We start from the raw sequence: 24637 nt of genomic DNA on the forward strand, positions 1-24637 counted from the left end.
CCCTGTATACCTTGGGGTGCGACAGGGATGTCCTCTGGCTCCCACATTATTTAACAACTATTTAGACCACATAGTTCGTGAAGCCTTCAATAGCTGTACTGGAGGAATTTCCATATGGTACAGATTTAATGGGAGGCTGATCAATGCCTGGGTGCAGTCAAGGGATGGGTCCGTATTGCTCAACTATGCTATGTATGCCAATGATCTGGTAATTGCTGCTCACTCAGAGGAGGAGTTGGAGGTGCTGCTACTGAACCTGGAGCTTGCCACTAAGAGGTGGGGCCTTACCATCAGCCCCACCAAAACTAAGGACCTACCTGGGTATTTTGTACTATCAGACACTCCACCCCCAACTCCCAATTGGTGATAGGGCAGTTGTGGAGAGAGTGGAGAGTTTCCCATACCTGGGCAGTGTGCTCATGACCGGCTCCCGTTTAACAGCAGAGGTCTTACACCAATTTAGTTGAACAGCATTATCATTTCATTCTGTCGGTCAGCACGAAGCTTCAGGTCTTCTCGGCCACAGTCATTCCCTCCCTTCGCTATGCTTGCAAAACATGGTCCCCCCTAATGGAACATCTTCGTCGGTTAGAAACATTTAGGCTGGTGTGCCTACGATAAATACTGTGTTTAACTAGGCTGGATTGTGTGAGGAGCTCACAAATACTTGAAAGATCTGGAAAAAGTCCCATCGGTGAGCTCCTCCGGCAGGCAAGGCTGGTTTGGCTGGGTCATGTAGCCCGCATACCCAGCCACCGCATGCCTAAACAGCTTTTGTTTGGCCAGATCGAAGGGGCTAAGCGAGCACGGCACGGGCTAGAGAAGAGATGGATCGATGTGGTACAGGAGGCTGTGGAGCTGAGTGGACTTGCCGATGACTGGTACCAGCGGTGTCAAGATCGGCCTCTGTGGAGGAGGCTCGTGAAGGATGCTACTGGGGTGTCGGAGGCAGTCGCCCTCTAACAACAATGGAGGGGGGAGGAGCGACGCTCACAACTACGAGCGGAGCGCCGGGTGGCTAAAGCACAGCAAGTTGGCACAGTAGGGTCACAGGTGGTGCATCGGCCAGTCATCTCAGTCATTCAACCCGTGGCACCTGGGTATGCCCCATGACCTTCTGCCAGGGGGCGTTCGATATTTCACATGGCCTCAATGTGCACATAGCCTGACAGAAGCGTCAAGGTGACGTCACCGCCACTTAGTGGCGAATGGCGGTTGTTGTTGTTGTGTGTATGTCACATGTGTGTGTTTATCTGTGGCCGGGCGTGGTGTTGGCAACCCACCCCCTCGTGTGTCGTGCCGACCTTCATAGGTGCTCACTAACAGCACTTGCCCCCACAGTATTTAAGGCTATACGTGGGATCTTTGTCTTTGTATGTCGTTACCACGGATAAATGTAATCTGTGATTCAACCCCATGGGCTCTTGGATTTTTAATTCCATGTGAGTGCTGAATGCCGTCGTTATTAAGTGCGCGCATGGTTCCCGAGGTGGTCACTTTCAGGCGTTCATGTACGTGGGGTGGTTTAATTTGTCGTAGACGCTCTCCGCATGCGGCGTCAGAAGCTGCAAAATAAAATAGAAAACAACACTTGCATTCTCATTAAGCGACGCGTCGATAAAATACAATAATCGATTTTCTGGCTTTCAACATTATCCGGCGGTCCCAGGCCGAACTGGCAAAACCGCTCAAAAGGCCGTAACCAATCCGGCGATCGGAACCACGTGGATGACAAAAGTAGCTACGCTTGATTTCAGTGTCAAATATTCTATACAATATATTACACACTACATATACAAACTTAAACAATGAAAATAATGGACGCATATACATTTTTATGACCAATAACTACAGTTAATAAAAACATAAAATATGCACGATGCCATCAGGCACAAAGTGTGTGTAATTCGGCATTCGCAGGAGCACTGGTCGAAAGGCTACATCAGTCCGGCGATCGTCAAACACAAGTTGTTGAAACATGAATATAGTACGTACATCACCGGGTGCAGAGTCTTCAAGATTGGAGTGGTAAGTACGGTACAGTAAATACAGTAACCTTTAAACATAGAATATTTATTTTTGTCTATTTGTACGTTTATTTGTGCCAAATTCATAGAGTAGACAAACTTTTAAACAAATAAAAATACATACACACAACACCTAAAAACAATGTCTTTCAAGAATGTACAAAAATAATAAATTGTAAATAATGAATAATTGATTATCCGGTATTTAAAAAAAACATCCACATGGAGAACTTCCACATTGTAGCGGCAGACGTCATCGACTATTCTCATCAACCATCGGGTGCGCTTTTGGATGCGCTTCTGTGGCCGTCTGGAACGTCGTTTTCCTTCCAATATCAGGAAGCTACTGGGAGCTATGGCACTTTTGAATTGTCATCTAGATTGCAAACGAATTTCTTTAAAACTGCTTGTTGTGTTAAGTTTGTTGTCTTTCCACCCGCACCTACAATTAGTACGGTTGGCTACTTGTGGTGCGAAATAAGTCCAACATACATACAAACAAACGTGGAATTGGCGCCACGTGACTCGGGGCCACCAATGGAGATCATCAACGAGCTTACGAGCCATGCTTTGTCTGAGCAGAGACACTTTAACATTTAGCTTTGGCATTGCCTATTTTCAAGTCCATCTAAATATAGATTTGAAGTTGTTTTTTTTATTTCATACCTACGTGAGATTTTATTTTATACCTACGTGACTTTACCGAAAGAACCAAAGAGTATAGTCCATCTAAATGTAATTATTTTACATTGTTCCAAGTCATCGTTAGTTAACAGATTTCTCGCTGTGTATGAAGCGCTTACCTCGTAGTGACTACTGGCCTTTTGGTTTGGTGGGTTCTGCAATGGGATATTTCACGGAAAGTACACGATTAGGGGTTCAATTCACACACAATGTTCTTTGGAACAGAAGTTTAAAAAGCAAATGTTATCAACGCAGCAAGCATTATTCCTGCATGTTTATGCAGGAGTAATGCATAGGAGCTCTTAAGGCACAGGGTATTCAATTGGTGCGAGCATTGACCCACGTAGTCACAGAAGCACGCAGGATTACAGTTTGTTCTATGTGCTGTGTCATGCGTGTTTTCGTAACGCGAATTCCATATCATGCAATTAATTTGTTAGAGAACACATTTTTCATAACACGGATGCAAATTTTATATAACGCAATGGAGTGAACGGAACGACGTCGCGCGAGTAGGAATAAGCGGTTTGTACGGCTGCATCGGTGTAGCATCATATAAGCGGGATGCTGCTGGATGCTTCTAGATGCTACCCACGTGCCTCAGTCTTTGTTCGACCTATGTGCGCATCTCACACGTTATCACGGACTGTGCTTTACCATATATTATTTATTAAAACGCAATTTTTCCATAACGCAGTGTTCTTCACGAACGCAACAACTCCTGCTTTATTGGAGAACAGACTCTACCCTGTTCGGCAAGAGAGTAAGGAAGCGACGACTCAAAAGTGGCCGCTGGTTACACCCAGGTTCAACGGTAAATTGGTCTACATATACCATAGTATGTAAGAGAGTTGGTAGGCATATCAAGGTTAAGAGGTCACAATAGCGAAAACATCGAGGAGGAAGATTTCATATTCATGCCACCATTCTCTGGCATAGATTATAATCTCTCGCTGCCAAATATTTCAGCTGTTTCCGCAGTGAACACTGAACCTGCAAGGTCTGCTCTTACTGCATCCTGCCATCTGGCTTTGGAGTCTATCTAGTGGTTTTTGGCCTCTGGGTGTCACTCTAATGCCCGTATCAATTATATCCTGACCACCCCCACCCCCCGACCATCTTGCACATGCGCCCCCATCAATCGCAACCTCCGTGATTGTCTAAAACACTTTTTTTTTCTTTCAATATGAACTTACAAGTTGCATATGCGATCCTGACATGAAATTATTATATATTTTCTACACTATCGTTTACAAGATTTAATTATATTTTTATTCAGGCAATGCGCGGGCGCCCGTTACATCGCGTCGTGACGCACGTACACACACCGTCAACATAAAATTAACCCGTTGTGAAAAGCAGGGGATAGAGAGATGGGGAGTGGGACCCCACGCTGCCCCAAATGAGATGGGGTCCCAAAGAAATGGGCAAAGGTATTTTAATTTTAAGGGGGGGGGGGATGTAACAAGGGAAGGGAGGGATGTAACTGAAACGTGCCTGACATGAGCGTGTTTTCCTTCCACCCCTCCGATTTCGGCTCCCATCTCGTCTGTAGGGGTTATGCCGCTTATCCTGGATCCCTGTCTCCCGACCCTTTATCCGGCTAAATTACTGATATGACATTCTTAGCATCTTCTGCACGCACCCAAACTCAGGATCCTGAAAACTTTTGCACCATGAATAGAGAAGAGAGCAAACGCATTTTAGGATTCACGAGGTATTTAGTAAGAGACATGGGATGCAATGAAGCTGAGTAAACTGGTTGGATCTCAACGACATTCACGTTTCTAATTATATTCACTGTGTTGGAAGGGGCAGGCAGCAGAATAATTTCACCCACCGTTTCGGTAGAATTCACTATTGTCTCATCCAGATGTTGCATGCGGTTCCTGAAAGAGTAAAGTTTTCTTTTAAAGGTGAATTAATGAAAAAAATTGTAAAATCTACGCGTCATTCTAATAGTTACATAACAACACAAACAGTATGAGTAGCTCATTGTCGTCTTCCGCTATAATTTTCTGAAGACAAATAACCATGTCAACTTCTACATTGACTTTGTTTGATCAAATTGTAGCACTTCCAATTGCCAACGTATTTGCAACATTGGGAAAAATGTAACAAAGTACACGACTTCAAACCATTACGATCTAATGTTTTTTTGCAATGAACTTAAGAGCATTACATTTACAAAGCAAAAAAGATGTAGTTGATTACCATAGAAATAACCCAATTGGAAAGAGATACCCATTGTCATTTACATGCATTCATTAATCCCTCCCCCCACTTCGCTCACGAAGGGCTCACAAGTGACGTCATCACATCTACTCCTCTTTTAGGAACGAAACAGGAGGAGGATGTCTCCACAAATCTGGCTGCCGCCTGATGATGCTGGTTGTAATGACTGGCGAAACGTCGAACTCAGATTGTAAATGTTGCGGCTTTGCTCTTCAACGCACCATGTTCTGTTTACGTGACAACCCTTATTAGTTGGCTGTGTCGGGTGGTGGCGGGTTTAACGACACATTTATATATTTACACGATCTAACCCAGAAAACTCAATATTTCACGGATATAAATCACCATAACTCTGAAGCTGGCAAAGTGGCACTAATTTTATAGACACACAATCAGAATATTTATCCTGGAAGATTTACGATGAACTCTAAAGCTCTTTTTGGAAGTATTTGAACTTACAACCTTCCAGTTATGCGTTGAGCTTCCTAACCGTGGCAACACGCCTGGCATATTGCTAAAGACCACAGTGTATATATGTATAATCTACAGTTCCTGTGAAGAATAAACAGCTTAAGTGCCAATGGAGATCACTAGGGGGTACACGGTAACTCCCTTCCTAGATCTCATTTTTTGTATCGCGAAATGACAATTAATAACCTTGTATACTTTCGACAAATTATTGATCAAACCTAACTGTTAATGATACATTTGTGAGTCGTCCAATTCACACACAATATTTGGTGAGCTCTTTCCATCCAAACGAACATATGAAAGGCTGCTTTTAAAGTTGAAATAGAAAAACGGATTGAATGCTAGAACATACCAGGAAGAGAGCTCTTCAGGCACAGTGTCATATTCAGGCATTGCTGTGACACCACCCAAGGGTGGCCGTTCTAACACCACATTGCGGGATGGCAGCCTGCTGTCGATGTATTCGTACGGATGGCAGCACTGCTGTCGATGTATTCGTACGGATGCTCTTTGTGTTGCGGCTGAATGAGAGGGGGAAGAGATAGAATTGAGAGGTACGAGGCAGTCATCGACTTACGAATAGGGTTCCATTCCTCCTGAGGCTGGTTCCCAAGTCGAACGGATCGTAAGTCGGGATACAAAAATGTGCTGCATTTAAATGCACGTACTGTCAGTGTTATAAGGTGTGTGTTTGGTTCAACACAAAAAGGCGAAGCATTGTTAAACTCACAAATAAGTATATTGTACATTTGCATGTAATACTCTCAGAAATATTGTATAGTAAAACAAACGTTAAATAAAGTAACAAATATAAAAATACATCTGTTTTATTTTCACTTACCTTGATTCATGATGCTGGCTTGCTCAATGAATCCCCAAGATTGCACACAAAGACAAATATCCCCCGTATAGCTTCAACAGACTGTTGGGGCAAGTTCTGTTAGCGAGCACCTATAAAGGCCAGCACGACAAATGAGGGGGTAGGTAGCTAGCACCACACCTGGCCGCCTTTGACTCCCCAGTGGCGATGATTGCACACCACCACACCAGGTACTCATTTGAGGCTGAGTCGGCGTAGAGGAGGCCCAGGATTCATTCAGATAATTGACCCTGGTGTTGTGAATGGGAATAGAACTCCGGTCGCCAATCAAATCGAGTTGTCAATTTAGCAAATATTCCAATCGATTTGGTTTAGCAGCAAACCGCAATGTTGAAAAACCCCAAGCTACATTGTGACAATTATATACAATATTTTCCCTCTGGGCAATACATCCAGCATTATCAGCTGTTACCAAAGGCTCCCGATGTAACCCAAAAAGAAACTTACTTACATCATAGCATTTGGTCGTGAAAGCCTAGGTATAAATCGTGCGTGATAATTCGGTCAACTACAGTGGGGTGGAGGCGTTGGTCTTGCTGATAGCTAGTCAATCGGCAATGACTAATTCCATATCAAATCTCGCAACCCATGGCGTTCCACTCATTCCACCAAAAAGTCACATTCCAGGAATATCGGGTCACAGAAATTATATGGCAGGAAGTGATGTAGCACCACTCCGTTGTCATCCAATGTTTTTGTTCTTCATTGTACTTGTGGGTTGGCACAGTAGGGCACACAGGTGGTGCATCAGCCAGTCATCTCAGTCAATCAACCCATGGCTCCTGCTGGGTCTGTCCCGTGACGTCCTGCCAGCGGTCGTTCGACACTTCACGTGGCTTTAAAGTGTACATAGCCTAGCATAAACACCGTGGTGATGTCACCGCCACTTAGTGTCGAATGGCGGTTATTGTGTGTGTGGTGTTCGGCATGATGTCCGACGTTTCACTCTGGTTGAAGGGCCGTGGAAGGAAAATAGGCTCTTCAAAGCAGAGGACAAGCAGCAAAGTTGACCTACTTATGAGTAGAAGCCACTCATTTTGACTGGTCTTCTCCTTCGTCGTGTCTGCTGTCCAACCTATATGGTGTTTTCCCAATATTCTGTCCAGGCCACCACTTCTGGTGTTGGTATTGTCAAATCTTGATGAGTGCATTATGGGTGCTGCAGAGTATCTCAAGAGACGGTCTGTGTAGTTTGGTTCTCCTGACAAGCACATTGGTTGTTCGTGTACAAGCCGCCCCCATGATTCCATTAGGAAGATGGCGCCAATGATGGCAGCCTCGGCCGGTTGGTGCGCCCTGTTTTGTCCAGTTTTGTCTTGAGAGGGGCCTACTGTTCAGCACACCCGTGGTGGTGAGAGGGGCCTGCTGTTCAGTACACCCGTGCTGGTGAGAGGGGCCTGCTGTTCATCACATCCGTGTTGGTGAGAGAGGCCTACTGTTGAGGGGCCTGCTGTTCAGCACACCCGTGCTGGTGAGAGAGGCCTGCTGTTCAGCACACCCGTGTTGAGGGGCCTGCTGTTCAGCACACCCGTGCTGGTGAGAAGGGCCTGCTGTTGAGGGGCCTGCTGTTCAGCACACCCGTGCTGGTGAGAGAGGCCTCCTGTTCAGCACACCCGTGTTGAGGGGCCTACTGTTCAGCACACCCGTGCTGGTGAGAGGGGCCTGCTGTTCAGCACACCCGTGCTGGTGAGAGGGGCCTGCTGTTCAGCACACCCGTGCTGGTGAGAGGGGCCTGCTGTTCATCACACCCGTATTGGTGAGAGAGGCCTGCTGTTCAGCACACCCGTGCTGGTGAGAGGGGCCTGCTGTTCAGCACACCCGTGCTGGTGAGAGGGGCCTGCTGTTCAACACACCCGTGCTGGTGAGAGGGGCCTGCTGTTCATCACACCTGTGTTGGTGAGAAAGGCCTGCTGTTCGACACACCCGTGCTGGTGAGAGGCGCCTGCTGTTCAGCACACCCGTGCAAGTGAGAGAGGCCTACTGTTCATCACACCCGTGCTGGTGAGAGGGGCCTGCTGTTCAGCACACCCGTGCTGGTGAGAGGGGCCTGCTGTTCAACACACCCGTGCTGGTGAGAGAGGCCTGCTGTTCATCACCCCCGTGTTGGTGAGAGGGGCCTGCTGTTCAACACCCCCGTGCTGGTGAGAGAGGCCTGCTGTTCAACACACCCGTGCTGGTGAGAGGGGCCTGCTGTTCATCACACCCGTGTTGGTGAGAGGGGCCTGCTGTTAAGCACACCCGTGATGGTGAGAGAGGCCTACTATTCATCACACCCGTGCTGGTGAGAGGAGCCTGCTGTTCAACACACCAGTGCTGATGAGAGAGTCCTGCTGTTCAGCACACCCGTGCTGGTGCGAAGATGGCGCCGATGATGGTAGCCTCAGCCGGTCGGAGCGCCCTGTTTTGTCTTGTTTTGTCTGTCAATTCAGTATTTTGCCAATATTTTCGGAGTTCTCTAACAAGAGACGAACTTTTAAATATGAGGGAAACAACTCCTGTGGATTTAATTCCTACTTTTCTGCTTCCAGCGGCAGAATTAGTAGGCTTTCTAGTCAATGTCGCGCTAGGCTTTGCTCAAGCAGCGAAACGCCGCCCAAGGGGTAAACGGTCGGGGGCTCTAGTACGGCTACGCAGATGCGGGATCCGAACAGTGCTTCCGAGCTTTTTCCTCTCCAACGTACGTTCACTGTACAACAAAATGGATGAACTTCAGCTACTGATGGTAAAAAACAAAGCCTTTCTTTTATCTTCTGTTTTGTGCTTCACGGAGACATGGCTGTGTGATTTGATTCCGGACACTTCGCTACAACTAGCAGGATTCCATCTTGTAAGATCGGATCGTGACATAGCACTCTCCGGCAAGACGAAAGGCAGTGGTATTTGTTTTTACATTAACAGTGGCTGATGTGTAGATGTCACAGTGATTCTGCAACATTGTTCTCCACTCCTTGAATCAATTTTTATAACTTGTAAACCGTTTTACTCGCCTCGCGAGTTCGCGTCGCTCATTTTGGTCGGAGTTTATTTGCCGCCTTGTCCTCAGGTTAAAGAGGCCCAACGCATGCTCGCCGATCAGATTCTGAGTGTGGAGCGAGCAAATCCAGATTCGTTGGTTATCGTACTTGGCGACTTTAACAAAGGTAATCTCAGCCACGAACTCCCCAAATACATACAATTCATTAAATGCCCAACCAGAGAAGGGAACACTCTGGATCACTGCTACACTACAGTCAGTAGAGCCTACCACGCCGTCCCCCGAGCAGCACTAGGACACTCTGACCATGCCATGGTCCACCTGATTCCTGCATACAGGCAGAAACTAAAACTCTGTAAACCTGCTGTGAGGACATCTAAACAGTGGACCAGTGAGGCTGTGGAAGATTTTCGGGCGTGCTTAGACTGTACTGACTGGGATATGTTAACGACTGCTACCAATAGTCTGGATGAACTCACAGAGGCTGTGACGTCCTACATCAGCTTCTGTGAGGACTGCTGTATCCCAACACGTACCAGGGTGAACTTTAACACCAATAAGCCCTGGTTCTCAGCAAAGCTCAGAAGGTTGAGGTTGGAGAAGGAGGAAGCGTTTAGGAGTGGAGATATAGACAGATTCAAGGAGTCGAAGAACAGGTTTAGCAAAGCGGTGAGAGAGGCTAAACGACTGTACTCAGAGAGACTAAAACACCAGTTCTCTACTAACGATGCGGCTTCTGTCTGGAGAGGGCTCAGGCAGATCACCAACTACAAACCCAGAGCCCCCCACACCACTAACGACTCCCGCCTAGCCAACGACCTGAACGAGTTCTACTGTAGATTTGAAAGACAATTGAACTGTCCTGAACCACCCCTTCCCACCCAAGAGGCCCCATCCCCCACCCATACTACAGAGACGACTCTCTCCTTTCAAGAGGGAGAAGTTAATAGACTTTTCAAGAGGCAGAATCCACGCAAAGCAGCCGGGCCGGACTCTGTCTCTCCAGCCACCCTCAGGCACTGTGCTGACCAGCTGTCTCCGGTGTTCACCAACATCTTTAACACCTCCCTGGAGACATGCCATGTACCAGCCTATCTCAAGTCCTCCACCATCATCCCTGTGCCCAAAAAGCTAAGGCCAACAGGACTAAATGATTACAGACCGGTCGCCCTTACATCTGTGGTAATGAAGTCTTTTGAGCGCCTGGTCCTGGCATACCTCAAAGCCATCACAGACCCTCTCCTGGACCCCCTTCAGTTTGCCTACAGAGCCAAAAGGTCTGTGGACGACGCAGTTAACATGGCCCTCCACTTCACCCTACAGCATCTGGACGCCCCAGCATCCTACGCCAGGATCCTGTTTGTGGACTTCAGCTCTGCCTTCAACACCATCATCCCTGCCCTGCTTCAGGACAAGCTCTTCCAGCTGAACGTGCCCTACTCCACCTGCAGGTGGATCACAGACTTCCTGTCTGACAGGAAGCAGTGCGTTAAGCTGGGAACACAAGTCTCTGACTCCAGGTCCATCAGCACCGGAACTCCTCAGGGCTGCGTCCTTTCCCCACTGCTCTTCTCCCTGTATACCAACACTTGCACCTCCAATCATCTGTTCGTCAAACTCTTGAAGTTTGCGGACGACACCACCCTCATTGGGCTGATCTCTTGTGGGGATGAGTCTGACTATAGGTGGGAAGCTGACAACCTGGTGACCTGGTGTAGCCAGAACAACTTAGAGCTAAATGTTCTAAAGACAGTTGAGATGTCGATTTAAAGCTTTCGTGACTGCAATGATTCATCTTCTTTGGTTCTTTCGGTAAAGTCACGTAGAATGAGAATAAAATAATAAATTGATAAAATAAAATAACACAATAATATTCTCACGACGTTTCGGCCACAACACAAGCGGCCTTCATCAGGTGAAGGGACGAGACTGTCTGGTAGGACAGCGCTGGAGTGAAAGAGCCACGTTCAGATCACGACCTTTAAGCTGTGTGAGAGGAAACCAAGCGCCTTGACAAAGGAATTAGCATATAATTTAGCATTGAAATGGCTGAGTGATTAGCTTGTGACTGGTCACAGAAATAGCTATGTTAAAAGTTAAAGCATGCACATCCGCAGAGGCACCCCTTGACAAAGGAATTAGCATAGAATTTAGCATTGAAATAGCTACACATCCGCAGAGGCACCCCTTGACAAAGGAATTAGCATAGAATTTAGCATTGAAATAGCTGAGTGATTAGCTTGTAACTGGTCACAGAAATAGCTACGTTGAAGTCAGAGCATACACATTCACCGAGGCACTTAGTACAAATCAAACAGGAGAATTTAGCATTGAAATAACTAGGCGAATTTAGCATTGAAATAACTGAGTGATTAGCTAGTGACTGGTCACAGAAATGACTATGTTGAAGTCAAGGCCTACACATCTGAGCTATTCACAGTACTATATAGTGAACCAATTAAAAACTAAAATATAAATTACCTTAATGTTATCAATAAACTCTATATTCTCCAATCAGCTAAGCTACCAACAATAAGTCGTTATATATCACAATGCTATATGGCGAAAAAATGGGTGGATGTGTATGCTTTAACTTTTAACATAGCTATTTCTGTGACCAGTCACAAGCTAATCACTCAGCCATTTCAATGCTTAATTATATGCTAATTCCTTTGTCAAGGCGCTTGGTTTCCTCTCACACAGCTTAAAGGTCGTGATCTGAACGTGGCTCTTTCACTCCAGCGCTGTCCTACCAGACAGTCTCGTCCCTTCACCTGATGAAGGCCGCTTGTGTTGTGGCCGAAACGTCGTGAGAATATTATTGTGTTGTTTTATTTTTTCAATTTATTATTTTATTCTCATTCTACGTGACTTTACCGAAAGAACCAAAGAAGACAGTTGAGATGGTTGTTGACTTCAGGAAGAATACAGCCCCACTCACCCCCATCACCCTGTTAGACTCCCCAGTCAAAATTGTAGAGTCCTTCCGCTTCCTGGGCACTATTCTCTCCCGGGACCTCAAGTGGGAACTGAACATCAGCTCCCTCACCAAGAGAGCTCAACAGAGGATGTACTTTCTACGGCAGCTGAAGAAATTCAACCTGCCAAAGACAATGATGGTGCAATTCTATACAGCGATCATTGAATCCATCCTCACCTCCTCCATAACCGTCTGGTACGCTGCTGCCACTGCCAAGGACAAGAGCAGACTGCAGCGTATCATCCACACTGCTGAGAAGCTAATTTCCTGCAATCTACCAACCTTCGAGGACCTGCACACGACAAGGACCATGAGGCGAGCGAGGAAGATTATGGCCGATTCCTCCCACCCTGGACACTCTCTGTTTCAGCTACTCCCCTCCGGCAGAAGGCTTCGGTCCATCAGGACCAATACCTCATGCCATGAAAACAGTTTCTTCCCATCTGCTGCTGGCCTGTTAAACAAGGCCAAGGGCTTACACTGATTTTAACATTTTATCTACATAATGACACCTTGCCGATATTAACTCTGTTATCCTATTTGTATTATTTATTTTTAAATTATATCTTAAAGCTATTTTATATTCGATATTTATTCAATTTTATATACTTCTGCCCCTTGGTATTAGTTAGACTTCTAACCCTTATTATAGTAAGACTTATTCTTAGTTTTTTCGGTAAAGTCACGTTGAAGAGAAACAACAAAATAATAAAATATATATATAAAACAATAAAAAAAATTCTCACGACGTTTCGACCATAACTCAAACGGTCGTCTTCAGGTGTGTTGGTTCGCATACATTTATTTTTAAACGGCGCATTTATTTATTTATAAAAAACGTTAGCGCCACGCGCAACGATTTGGCAGTTTACCCAGGACTAGTCCATCTATATTCTGAAAAGAGGAGGGGGGAGACGAAATTATTTATAAATAAATAAATGCGCCGTTTAAAAATAAATGTATGCGAACCAACACACCTGAAGACGGCCGTTTGAGTTATGGTCGAAACGTCGTGAGAATTATTTATTGTTTTATATATATTTTATTATTTTGTTGTTTCTCTTCAACGTGACTTTACCGAAAAAAGTAAGAATATGAAGTACTGCAGTCACGAAAGCTTTAAATCAACATTTAATCGCCTCTACGGGGAGGGTTTTCACGTAACTTTAAGATCCTTCAACAAACTCCGGGATAAGAAAGCTCAGCTGATCGAGTCTCTCACCTTCCTGAAGAGATGCCGCGACTCTGGGGTAATACCAATCGCATTTACACTGACCTCTGCTGCTGTAACTTCTTCTAATGCGAAACGAATTCTTTTCAAAACTAGCTTAGCTCTTATCTCAGAAAAAATCAGACTTATACGCACCGAACTAGATCAGTTAGACAAGACACTCTACAAATCACACTTATCATTGACGGCAACAATGTCCACATCGGATTGGGAACATGTAGACAATATGACTGCCTCTTCAGCTGCTACTATGTCGACCAAATGTAAGGAAAACCTGATTTCCAAATTTAACCTCCTCTTCAACAAAAGACCGGACCCACACACCAAAAAGTTAGACGTTAATAAAGTCGTAATTAATCGCAGTAACAGTTCTATTTCCGTTGGTCTGAAATCCGTTTTAGCTAAAGGTCTAAACTTTGCAGTCACACCTAAACACATACCAGTTAATGATATAATTGCCCAAGTAGACGTTGCTCTCAGGGGCCTGGGTCACATCGCTGCAGACGTAGCAAGATCTGAAATCGCTGCAACCCTCAAAAACGCTAAGATGCCAGCTAGCAACCTCAGTAAAGATGAGCGTTTTGAATTATATAAATTAAAAATGAGGAATGATAATGTAGTCCTCTCAGCTGACAAAGGCAATGCTACTGTCATCATGGATAAAATAGAATACAACAACAAAATTAAAGAATTACTCGACGATGGTAGTTATACAAAAATAAAAAGAGATCCCACCAACAGCCTCGTCACACAAACCAACAAAATAATTTCTGATTCAACCGAATTAATTGATCAATCTAAACAGTTTTCGTTGAAACCTTCTGCTGCCAGGCCACCAAGATTATACGGCTTACCAAAAATACATAAAGTAGATACACCCCTTCGTCCCATAGACTCTACTATCGGCTCCCCCACCTACAAACTAGCTCGTTTTTTGTCTGAAATCCTGCGTCCTTTCACTGGAAAGACCACCTTTGCGGTACAAAGTTCTACTCACCTGGTATCGACAATCAAGGGTATTTCCCTGTCCCCAGACGACCTGCTTGTCAGTTTTGATGTAGTTTCCTTATTCACCAAGGTTCCTGTACCTGACACCATTGCAATCATTGAAGACTTAGTTCATCAAGGACTAAACACTGAGGTACCCCCCCTGGTGAGACACTGTTTAACCAATACATACTTCACTTGGAATGGAACTTTCTACAAACAAACTGAGGGCACCCCAATGGGCTCCCCCCTTTCTCCAGTTATAGCTAACATTTTCATGGAGAAATTTGAGACTGACGCCATCCAGACTGCCACTCTGCGCCCAACCTTATGGAAGAGGTACGTGGATGACACTTTTGTCATCTGGCCACATGGCCGGCCTGCTCTAGACCAATTCTTTGACCACATCAATTCCATACACTCAGCCATCAGATTTACCATGGAAGTCGAAATAGATGGCAAGATACCTTTTTTGGATGTCCTAATTAAAAAGAGACCTGATGGTTCAATGAGCCACTCTGTCTACAGGAAAGCTACCCATACGGATGCTTATCTGAAACCGGATTCCCACCACCATCCATCACAGAAGAATTCTCTCATCAAGACTCTGTATCATAGAGCCCAATGCATATCCGACCAGGAACACATAAGCAGTGAACTCAAGCACGTACACCACGCTCTTAGGGCTAATGGTTACTCCGACTATACAATCCGCAAAGCTATCACTCAAACCATGAAGAAAAACCCTCTTGAGGAGCCTTTCAAAACCATCACTTTACCCTACATTGCTGGGATCACAAAAAGATCTCCAAAATCTTGAATAAACACAAGATCCAGGTCCGTTTCAACACATTACATAAAATCCGTGATCTGGTTCCGTCTGTAAAAGATGTGATTCCGGACATACAATACCCTGGTGTCTACAAACTAAGTTGCCTCTGTGGTAGTAGTTACATTGGAGAAACCAAACGCCATGTCTCGGACCGCATTCGTGAACACAAAGTAGACCTTAAACACGGTAGGACCAACACCTCGGCCGTGGCAGATCATTGTTCTAATTCAGTAGGCTCACATGCCATTGACTTTTCCAAGACAGAGGTTCTTTGTAAGCCATCTGGCTTCCATGAGAGATTCGTTCATGAGGCTATCCACATATACAAGCACAGAGACAATTTCAACCGAGAAGATGGATTCTATCTTAGCAATCATTGGAAAGATTTGATAAACCATTTCAGGTCTTAATTGATTGTTCACGCTTACAGTGGCTTTCAGACAGCATACATTATAAAAAATTTCGTCTCCCCCCTCCTCTTTTCAGAATATAGATGGACTAGTCCTGGGTAAACTGCCAAATCGTTGCGCGTGGCGCTAACGTTTTTTTAAATAAATAAATGCGCCGTTTAAAAATAAATTTATGCGAACCAACACACCTGAAGACGACCGTTTGAGTTATGGTCGAAACGTCGTGAGAATTTTTTATTGTTTTATATATATTTTATTATTTTGTTGTTTCTCTTCAACGTGACTTTACCGAAAAAACTAAGAATATGAATTACTGCAGTCACGAAAGCTTTAAATCAAAATTTATAGTAAGACTTGTTTTAAACTTATTTAAGATTTTAGATTCCTATATGTTGAATGTATGCACCAATCTGCCAAAGTAAATTCCGTGTCGGTGTGAACTTTCATGGCGAATAAAACCCTTTCTGATTCTGATTCTAGACAGTTGCATCTGCCGCAACTCACTAAGTCTGTTTAGTCTCCACAATCTGAGCTATATGGAATTGGAGCCCAGACGTAAACTGTAACTGGGGGTGATTCATCATTGGCTCTATTCAGCAGCTTTATCGCATGCATTTTTCCGCATTCTTTCCAGAGGGAAGTTCTGGCAGATTCCGGTGATGTGGTCAGAGTGGTTGCAGTGGAGCATAATAATGTGTTTCTCGTTGAGAGATGACGACGGTGATGCTGGCTGATGGCCATGTAGCGGATGTGGGACGTTACCTACTCCTCTCCTCCTGTCGTTAGGGAGGGGACTATGCCAGATAGGGAGGGAACAGGGTTCGTTCTCAGGCACCCTGTTATTCTGCACGTATCATTTAGGGTGGATATCGACATGTTTACTATTGTTTGAGTGACCCCAGGTGGAGCCTGCATATCCAACCACAGAGAAACAAAGTGCTAAGGTGGTGTGGAGAGTGGATCGATGTGCTCCCCACTTTTAATTTTTTAAGCTTTCACAAAATGTTGTTTCGTCTGTTGATCTTGGATTTGCCATTCAAAGTGTGCTTTTTGTAGCTGAATATACGATCCATGGTGAATCATTCTGATTGTTACCGGAAATAGCTCAGCATCACAACGAGCCTAGGTTTTTGCAGTTGTACTCCATAGCTCTAAATTGAGTTCCTGTGAGAAGCTCTTCCAGCAGTTGGAGCTTTTTCCCAAAATATTAACTGTACTGTAGGCCTATTTTTTAAAGCAGAATTGGCATTATATTTCCCATTGAGTAAAGCCCGTAGAGCTAAGAAGCTCTTTTTTTCAAGAGGCGACTTGGTCGACAGACAACACGAAAGCATTCCGCACAATTACAGGCAGTAGTGATGATGAACGTCCTGGTTCAATTTTGAGTTAGGCGTGTCAAGTAAAGTGGTCCCTGTTTAAGATGCCATCGATTAACGATGTTTCGATTCACGATCAACTTATCATAGAGTCCCATTGTTTCTATTAGCGATACATTTTCGATTAACGATGTGTTTTACGATATCACGCGGACCCGCCAATTTGGGCCAATCGGAGTGCTCCTAAAGTGGACGACTCAGCAAACCTCAGCCATTCAGCGACTTGCCCTTTTTTGAGCGTTTTGAGAGCAATTGGCTGATAGATTTTCAATGTTTGACGTGTGTTGCTTATATAAACTTATCTCTTGAATACTTAATATATTCTGATCACGTTTAATTATGCAAATGTATGTGTTTAAATATTGTAACCATGTTTGTAGGGTGCAAAAGGTCAACTTCCGATTGTCTTGTAACAAATTAAGCCTTTAACTTGAATATCCTATATTCGATTAACGATAATTTCAATAAAAAAATTTCTCCGGGAACCAATTAATATTGTTAAATCGAGGGACAACAGTAGTCCTTGAATGAATGGACTGGACCACACTTGCGTGAACACTTTGCAGGTAGTTTATTATCCAAAGATGTGGAAGTGCCTTTGTGCTGTTGTAATATGTGTCAATGCATGTCACTTAATTGAACACTTACCGTTTCAACTGGTGCTCTTTGCTGGTCATTTTCATATTCACCCTTTCCCCTGCAGGGATTGTGAAACGTAAAATCGCAATGTTGTGTGTGTATATATATGCCGTATTAGTTTTAATTACAGTGTCCATTCTACAATGAGCAGTGTCATTTCATTCATAATCATTGTCCCACAAACAAACAATGTATACAGCTGCAGTCGGCTGTTCATTGTCTAATATTTGAATAGCCAATTGCATTGGTCCATTTGCCAACATCCAGAATTTAATTTATGGCATATCTCAACTCTTGAGAGGTGAATCCGTATGTGTAGGGCGATTGACACTCGGCGAACCGCTCGTCACAGAGCATGAAGCGCCATCAAGTATGGGTCAGAGAGTGGATTGAAGAAGAGACTCCTTATTGATATATGGCATCTGCCGTGTATTAGACATGTACACGAGCATTGCCCGTGTATTTGCGAGGGATATAACTTCAACAAGTCCTTGTTCCCCGGCACACACGTTGAGTGAGGAGTCGGCGTTACATGCGGTGATTTCACCACGTCGTCATTCAGCCCCTAACGGGTGATGTCACCCTATATGGGCTGAAGCCATTCGGTATGGCGTAAGGGATGATGACGTTTAAGTATGAATTGATGGGGAACCCAACTTCAGGATGACTCCACTAATGTAACATGAGTCGCTCTCTTCGAATATTTCGGCTATGATTTGTTTGTGTTGGACTTTAATTTGTTTGGAATTTCCAAGGTAATATGTAAATTTTGCCAAGTTGATTTGTGGCAATGTCCTCGCCAAGAGAAACACGTTTCATGTTTTTGTATGATGTACCGTGCGCGTGATTTGAAGCGTGATGGACAGACAGGAGACTTGCACATGTTAAATCTATACAGTCGACTCGATTATCTGCATGCGCTTTATGTGATTTAGGAACTAACCACGCACCTGAGATTTTGACATTAATTAATAACTCATGGATGTTCTCTTAAGCCCAAATTAATCATCTAAAAACCTTTATACATTGTTATTCTTGGTAATGTGTATTACAAGTTACTTATTTAAAACGAATAAATATGTTGCTTCGGTTAATCCAAAATCCATGTGATCGCCTCTACAGTACAGTAGTTGCATATAGTTACAACAGTGGGCAGAGTCTGACAGCACGATGGCGGCGCACACAGTTTCAGCAGCTCAGTGTCTACCAGGTCGGTTTCTTGTATTGTTGTTTATGTATGCATTATGTCTTGTTTTGTGTACATTTTGTCGGGCGAGTAACACCTTTAGCCGGCACGATCTCCTTTAGATCGGACTATGTTACGAACGGAGTGTTACAAGTGAGTTTCTCCGTCTTCACAAGATTCCGGTGGCGTTAGCGAGGAGCCCCGGCTCTCCATGGATTATCATCCCGGCGGGGAGGAGGCGAAGGCGGCGTAGAGAGAGAAGGCAGAAGCGAGGCTGCAGGGCCGGTGCGCTAGCCAGGCTACGGAGGCAGCCACTCAAACCACCGCTACCCAGCCTATTTCTCACGAATGCCAGATCCCTCGTGAACAAAATGGATGAACTGAGGCTACAGACTACAGCGAACAATGTAGTGAAGGACAGCTGCATTCTGCTTTTCACAGAAACTGGCTTCATTCATCCATCCCGTACTCTGCTATTGAGCTAGCAGGCTATACAGCACAGCGCCATGACAGAACAGTAGACTCCGGTAAGAGCAGAGGAGGGGGCTCTGTGTGTACGTGAATAACAGCTGGTGTACTAACACAGTGACTGTAGACAGCCACTGCTCACCCGATCTGGAGTATGTGACTGTTAAATGCAGGCCCATTCACCTCCCAAGAGAGTTTACTGTGGTCATGATAACTGCTGTTTACTTCCCACCGGATGCTAATGCTAACTCAGCTATTGGACTTTTACATGGCAGCACTAGCATTCAGCAGAGCAAGTATCCTAACGCTGTGCAGATTATAGCAGGGGATTGCAACCATGCAGACTTAAAGGCAGCACTCCCTAAATTCCACCAGCATGTTAAGTGTGCTACTAGGGGAACTAAGACTCTGGACAAGGTCTACACCAACATCAAACTAGGCGACAGGGCTAGACCACTACCACACCTGGGCCAGTCTGACCATTTGTCCCCTGCTTTTGATCCCTGCATACGCCCCCATCAAGAAAACGGCTCCTACCATACCAAAAACTGTCGCCACCTGGCCTGAGGGTGCCACCCAACAGCTGCAGGACTGCTTTGATAGGACCAACTGGGGGGTCTTCGAACATCAGGACCTGGAGGTGTTCACAGATAGTATATTGTGCTACATTAAAAACTGCATAGACACTGTCACTGTGGACAAACGCATTCGGGTCTACCACAACCGGAAGCCCTGGCTGACCCGGGAGGTCCAGCAGCTGCTGAAGGAGAGGAACATCGCCTTCAAATCCCGAGATAAAGCTCTGTACAGTACAACCCGAGCTAACCTGAAGAGAGGCATCCGTGAGGCCAAAGCAGACTACAGGAGGATGATTGAGGAACGCCTGGACAGTAACGACAGCAGGCAGGTATGGCAGGGAGTCCAGCACCTCACCAACTACAGGGCCAACCTCGGAGCTGCTGATGGTGACACTGCTCTGGCAGAGGAGTTGAACCTCTTCTTTGCCCTCTTTGAGGTGACACCACCAGGGACAGCATCACCAAATCCCACGGTCCACAGCAGCTTGAACCTCACAGTAGGGGAGCACGAAGTGAGGCGCACGCTGTGGGCCGTCAACCCGAGGAAGGCTGCAGGACCTGATGGCGTCCCAGGACGTGTGCTGAGGGACTGTGCTGACGAGCTGGCTGGAGTCTTCACAAGGATTTTCAACCTGTCTCTGGAACAGTCCACGGTACCACCCTGCCTAAAGTCCTCCACCATAGTCCCCCTGCCGAAAAAAACCCCACATTTCCAGCCTCAACGACTACCGGCCAGTAGCACTGACGCCAGTGGTGATGAAATGCTTTGAAAAACTGGTCCGGAGTCACATCATTGCAACATTGCCCCGAAGCCTTGACCCCCACCAGTTTGCCTACAGAGTGAACCGATCCACGGAGGACGCCGTGGCCACAGCACTGCATGCTGCACTGTCACACCTGGAGCAGCAGGGGAGCTATGTGCGGATGCTCTTCGTGGATTACAGTTCTGCGTTCAACACCATCCTCCCACACAAACTGGTGGTAAAACTGGGCGACCTGGGGCTTCCACATTCCACCTGCATGTGGATACATAGCTTCCTCTCGGGCCGCAGACAGAGGGTCAGAGTGGGCCGTCATACATCCACAGCCCTGAGCCTCAGTACTGGCTCCCCCCAGGGCTGTGTACTGAGCCCCCTGCTCTACTGCCTCTACACACATGACTGTGCCCCCGTCCACCATAGCAACACCATTGTGAAGTTTGCTGATGACACCACAGTGGTGGGGCTCATCTCTGGGGGGGATGAGTCTGCCTACAGGGACGAGGTGGAGCAGCTGACAACGTGGTGCAGGGGCAACAACCTGCTCCTTAACACCGCAAAGACCAAGGAGCTCATAATAGACTACAGGAGAAAGAAAACGGACACTCAACCACTATTCATCAGCGGGGACTGTGTGTAGAGGATGGCAGACTTCCGCTTCCTGGGAGTCCACATTGGGGAGGGCCTGACCTGGAGCGCCAACACCTCTGAGCTACTGAAAATGGCCCAGCAGAGACTTTACTGCCTGAGAATACTCAGAAAGAATAACATCAAACAGAAACTACTGGTGTCCTACCGAGCCTCCATCGAGAGTATTTTTACATACTGCATCTGTGTATGGTACACCAGCTGCACAGTGGCTCAGAGGAAAGCGCTGCAGAGGGTCATCAACACGACCCAAAAAATCGCCAGCTGCCCACTCCCCACACTGGAACAACTACACAGTTCCCGTTGCATCAAAAAAGCACAGAACATTAGAAAGGATTCTTCTCACCTTGGACACTCTCTGTTTGAGCTGTTATCAGGCAGACGATTCAGATCAGTCAAAACAGGGACAAACATTCAAACACAGCTTTTATCCTACAGCAATTACCACACTCAATACTGCTAATTAATTATTATGTAATACTGTTTACAATTGACTGTAAAATAGGGATGTGCAATGACTAAATGTACCTTTATGTGGGTATACTTGGGCAGTTTTTATATAAAATTTATTGATTATCTTTGACTTTATTTTATTTTTATTTCTTGTTTTATTTATTTAAATTTATGAATGATGCACTGACTGGTGATCACTTTAAATTTCGTTGTACTGGTGACAATGACAATAAAGGATCTATCTATCTATCTGATTGATGTTGATTGGCGTGGTTCTGCTATCTATTTAGTAGGTGCGGGAGCAGGTAAGTGTTACCACTGGGCACGCGCATCGTTTGGTCAATTGTTAGTATTCTATCTAAATCGAAATTGTCAGTTGTGCTTAATTTTGAGTGATTTAGCTGATCACTGATTTTATGAGTTTTAATTTATGAAACTTTGGATTATCAACGATTTTTAATTATCCGCAGCCATCCTCCCCATCATAATCGAGAGTCTGCTATATATCGATAAGGGACGCTTTTGACATGCATCACTGATTTTTTGAGTTTTAATTTATGAAACTTTGGATTATCAACGATTTTTAATTATCCGCAGCCATCCTCCCCATCATAATCGAGAGTCTGCTATATATCGATAAGGGACGCTTTTGACATGCATCACTGCACTGTCAGATAGTGCCATGGGTCATCACCGTGTGTTTTACCCCAACTCGTAAAGTTTACAAACTCAGGCGATAGGCAGGCATATTTATCTTTACCATCTCCTTGCTCCTATGATGTGGGCATACAGTCGATTATCGATTATTCGGCAGCTTCGGTATGCTGGGATGCACCTCAATTACTCAACAATGGAGGGCTGCTTCCCCTGGGCCACGTAGTGCATATTAGAGGCGGGTGCTGCGAAATCTCGTGTTGTACAGTACTTCTATACTCCCCTATTTATGTTGCCCACCTTCACCAACCCGCACTGACAGATTTTGTGAAGTATGTGCAAGTCACCCCCCAGCGGTGGATTGGAAAATAACAAGATGAATCATTTTTTACCAACATTTGTAATTCTGTTTTACGCCTGCGATATTAATGGTTGGCTCAGCTGATGATTGGGCAGCCAATGGGGGGTTTGACGGTTGGGAGTTGTGGTCAGGAAGAAATACTAAGATTGACTTGAAGAACATGGATTAATAGAGGTAGACCTGACAGACGGGGCTAAATTCAGTTGTCGTGACGTTTCTCATTAAATATGCATTTACCTACTACGGTAACGTTTTTTAATCCGTTCAACGAAAACTACTATTAACTGACATAACTGTTAATCGAATATAGGAATTACATTCATTCTGAAACAGAAAACGTAATGTTAATCAAAGCAAGTCGAAGTCTAAACGTTGATAGATTCGCGTCGATGATTGGCTGAGGACTCTGCTCATCCGCACTTATGAGCACACAGATTGGCCTATATTGGCACCCTGGGGCATAACGTTAACACATACCATTTGTCAACTTTACCACGGGGCTCCTATGGGAACCAAAACGAGAACCGCAAAAATCGTTAACCGATGGCCACTGTGAACTGAGTGACGACTATATAAGTGTTTTGTTGCCAGGAACTCACTTAAGAGGTTTCCCGTTCTTGTGGAAGTAGAAGTAGTAAACGGCTCCCACCGCTGCCACCAATGCCATCAGCGACACTACGGTGGCAATGGCTATAACCCATGGCTCAATGCCACCACCACCATCACCACCACCGCCTGTAAGACAGTAACATGGCTGATGTCAGATACCCAAAAACCCTTTACAAAAATAAGGAGACAATATAAAACGTAAACGCTCACCGAGATTCTCTTTATTTTTTTCATAAACGCTCCTGATTTCACATGTCGGCCGTTGTGAGACGATAGTTTCAAATTACACATTTCTATGGCAGGACAAGAGCCTCAACTTCTAGGGCAGCTGAGGCACCTGAAGCCAGAGAGATACGTCTGACAGACAAGAGGACAAAAGCCTCCACTTCAATGGCGGCTGAAAATCCTGAGGTAACACAGGCACGTCTGAAAGATAAGAGGATAAGATAGGCGGCATCTAGAACCAGAATTTGGCAGCAGTTGAAAGGAGCAGCATTCTTTCATGACCCAGACATTCAGTGTGAGTCACATGCCTTGGTCTGTATTGAAGGAATGACAATGCTCTGAACCACACGTGGAGCCAAAAAGTGGAAGGGAGAGACAAAAGGCACCCACTGCAGAGACAGCAAAGTAAATCTACCTCATACTGCCTGAGCTGCCAGAGCCACTCAAGCCATTGGTGTTGGACAATCATCCCAATTCTCAGTAGTTTATTATAAACCTCAGAAGATATAACTTTGCTTTCCAAATGTCATCCTTTTTGGCAGACCACATTGACACTGAAACATGTGTATGGAAAATTCAAGGTTCAACGTTAGGTCCACCACAACATTGGCTCCCTGCTGCCTCTTCCCAATGAGCAACACAAGTTCCTTACAAATTTACTTCATCAGAGGAACACAGAAACAAGCAAGGCAGCGACAGAGCAATATTCGAGACAAAAATGTGGATGTGTCATGGCTCTGCAGGACATGTTGCATGAAAATAATCCCTATGTCAAACTACAGCCATTGAAAACATGACAACAGAGGAGTACAAGTTCTCATCAGAGCAGTCAGGACACCTGCTGATGATCATGAGTGCTGCTTTAATCTCCCGACATCAAATGAGTTTGCAATTCTCATAGTTGGCAATGAATTCCAGAATAGGGATATTGTCTTGCATAAGAAAACTCCTGCTGGTGCATATTCTATCGA

At 45.2% G+C, this 24637-nt stretch overlaps 2 long non-coding RNA genes across 2 annotated transcripts; both read right to left on the bottom strand.

Annotated features, from left to right (window-relative positions):
• Positions 1-494: 494 nt before the first annotated feature.
• Positions 495-5869, bottom strand: LOC142906248 (uncharacterized). Its single transcript, XR_012930075.1, has 4 exons — positions 5770-5869; positions 4552-4600; positions 2831-2866; positions 495-1565 (listed from the first exon to the last, which is right to left on the bottom strand). It is a non-coding gene; the product is annotated as an uncharacterized LOC142906248 (long non-coding RNA).
• Positions 5870-5898: 29 nt separating this feature from the next.
• Positions 5899-23949, bottom strand: LOC142906249 (uncharacterized). The gene is made up of 3 exons (XR_012930076.1): positions 23432-23949; positions 17736-17784; positions 5899-5938 (listed from the first exon to the last, which is right to left on the bottom strand). It is a non-coding gene; the product is annotated as an uncharacterized LOC142906249 (long non-coding RNA).
• Positions 23950-24637: the final 688 nt, after the last annotated feature.

The sequence above is a fragment of the Petromyzon marinus genome, chromosome 62, assembly GCF_048934315.1.
Source record: "Petromyzon marinus isolate PM22_M1 ecotype Great Lakes invasive population chromosome 62, UKy_Petmar_22M1.pri1.0, whole genome shotgun sequence".
In the NCBI taxonomy this organism is placed as follows: domain Eukaryota; kingdom Metazoa; phylum Chordata; class Hyperoartia; order Petromyzontiformes; family Petromyzontidae; genus Petromyzon; species Petromyzon marinus.